This window comes from Elephantulus edwardii, unplaced genomic scaffold (assembly GCF_000299155.1).
Source record: "Elephantulus edwardii isolate Elephantulus edwardi_28Jun2011 unplaced genomic scaffold, EleEdw1.0 scaffold00371, whole genome shotgun sequence".
NCBI classification, from domain to species: Eukaryota; Metazoa; Chordata; class Mammalia; order Macroscelidea; family Macroscelididae; genus Elephantulus; species Elephantulus edwardii.
In genome coordinates this window covers 1,293,537-1,296,307 of record NW_006400121.1, presented here as the reverse complement: position 1 = coordinate 1,296,307, position 2,771 = coordinate 1,293,537, and the positions used below count along the sequence as shown (strand labels likewise).

Genomic DNA, 2,771 nt, shown 5'->3' with positions numbered 1-2,771 from the left:
ACACACAGAATTGATCCATCTCATCAAAGGTCTTCCTCTCCTGCGCCGCCCCTCCACTCTCCCAAACATATACAAGGACCAGTCCCTCCTTGCAACATGCCCAAGGTGTGTCAAACAAAGCTTCGGAATCCGGCCTCATTTAACGCAGCGGCATCCTTGAGGTATGGTTCTTCCCCTCCACCACCTGGGACCTTCACTAAGCAACCATGTCCAAGGGCCCTGTGGTTGGCATTGATCTTGGCACCATCTACTCCTGTGTAGGGGTCTTCCAGCATGGGAAAGTGGAGATCATTGCAAATGATCAAGGCAACCGGACCACCCCAAGCTATGTCACCATTTACCAATACCGAACGATTGATTGGCGATGCGGCAAAGAATCAAGTTGCAAGGAATCCTACTAACACAGTATTCAATGCCAAACGTCTCATTGGATGAAGATTTGATGATGCTGTTGTGCAGTCTGATATGAAACACTGGCCCTTCATCGTGGTGAACGATGCAGGCAGGCCCAAGGTCCAAGTAGAATATAAAGGAGAGACCAAATTTTCTATCCAGAGGAGTTGTCCTCTATGGTTCTCACAAAGACGAAGGAAATTGCAGAAGCCTACCTTGGGAAGACTGTTACCAATGCTGTTGTCACTGTACCAGCCTACTTCAATGACTCTCAGCGCCAGGCTACCAAAGATGCTGGAACCATTGCTGGCCTCAATGTCCTCCGAATCATCAATGAGCCAACTGCTGCTGCTATTGCTTTTGGTCTAGACAAGAAAGTTGGTGCTGAAAGGAACGTGCTGATCTTTGACTTAGGAGGTGGCACTTTTGATGTGTCAGTCCTCACTGTTGAAGATGGGATATTTGAGGTCAAGTCTACAGCTGGAGACACCCACTTGGGTGGAGAAGACTTTGACAACAGAATTGTCAACAATTTCATTGCAGAGTTCAAGCACAAGCATAAGAAAGACATCAGTGAAAACAAGAGGACTGTCAGACGCCTCCGCACTGCTTGTGAACGTGCAAAGCACACACTTTCTTCCAGCACCCAGGCCAGTATTGAGATAGATTCCCTGTATGAGGGAATCGACTTCTATACTTCCATTACCCAAGCCCGCTTTGAAGAACTGAATGCTGATCTTTTCCATGGCAGTCTGGACCCTGTGGAGAAAGCTCTGAGGGATGCTAAGCTAGACAAGTCACAGATCCATGATTTGTCCTGGTGGGTGGTTCTACCAGAATTCCCAAGATTCAGAAGCTTCTTCAGGATTTCTTCAATGGAAAGGAGTTGAACAAGAGCATCAACCCAGATGAGGCTGTTGCTTATGGTGCAGCTGTCCAGGCGGCCATTCTCTCTGGAGACAAATGTGAAAATGTTCAAGATTTGCTGCTCCTGGATGTCACTGCACTTCCTCTTAGTATTGAAACTGCTGGTGGAGTCATGACTGTCCTCATCAAGCGGAATACAACCATTCCTACCAAGCAAATGCAGACCTTCACAACCTACTCTGACAACCAGCCTAGTGTACACAGTCAGGTCTATGAAGGTTAGCGTGCCATGACCAAAGATAACAACCTGCTTGGCAAGTTTGAGCTCACTGAGATACCACCTGCACTCGTGTTGTTCCTCAGATTGAAGTCACATTTGATATTGATGCCAATGGTATCCTTAATGTTTCTGCTGTTGACAAGAGCACTGGGAAAGAAAACAAGATTACCATCACCAGTGATAAGGGCCACTTGAATAAGGAAGACATTGAACGAATGGTCCAGGAGGCTGAGAAGTACAAAGCTGAAGATGAGAAGCAAAGAGATAAGGTGTCTTCTAAGAATTCCCTTGAGTCTTACGCATTTAATATGAAAGCAACAGTTGAAGATGAAAAGCTTCAAGGCAAGATCAATGACGAGGACAAGCAGAAGATCCTTGACAAGTGCAATGAAATTATCAACTGGCTTGAAAAGAATCAGACTGCAGAAAAGGAGGAATTTGAGCATCAGCAGAAGGAACTAGAGAAGGTCTGCAACCCCTTCATCACCAAGCTGTGCCAGAGTGCTGGAGGCATGCCCGGAGGCATGCCTGGTGGCTTCCCTGGTGGTGGAGCTCCTCCATCTGGTGGTGCCTCTTCTGGACCCACCATTGAAGAGGTTGACTAAAGCAATCTGCATACTTTATAGCATTCATTGTCCCACAGTTAAATTTTGAAGGACCCAAATTTGTAGCACATTGCAGTTGAAAAGTCTAAACTGCTAGACTAAATTTCTGGGCATTCTCAATACTTGAATATGGAATGTGTATAGGGAAAGGAATTAACATTGCACTTTATTATCACTGTATTGTAAGTGGAAAATGCAAAGTCTCAAATAAAGATGTATTTAAAATTGGCACCATAAAAAAAAAGCTTCAGAATCCTTGATTCCCAGGAGCATTCCAGCTTCACCCTCTCCAGGACAAACTTGTTTGTTCTCCTAGCAGTCCATGGTATATTCAACACTCTTCTCCAGCACCAGAGCTCAAAGGCATCAATTCTCTTTCTAGCATCCCTATTCACTGTCCAACTCTCTGATGCATATAGCACGTAATTCCAAAGACTATACCCTGAATCAGGTGCACCTTATTCTCCAGTCTGACGTTGTTGCTCTTCAGTCTTAAGAGGTCCCTCACAGCTGACTTTCCCAATGCAATTCATCTCCTGATTTCCTGGCTGCTGTTACCAAGAGTGTTGACTGTGGAACCAAGTAAACGAAAACGTTTAACTATCTCAATCTCTTCACCATCCATA

General features: G+C 45.3%; 1 pseudogene; it reads left to right on the top strand.

Annotated features, from left to right (window-relative positions):
* Positions 1 to 206: 206 nt before the first annotated feature.
* On the top strand, positions 207 to 2,145 carry LOC102875114 (annotated as a pseudogene).
* The last annotated feature ends 626 nt before the right edge of the window (positions 2,146 to 2,771 follow it).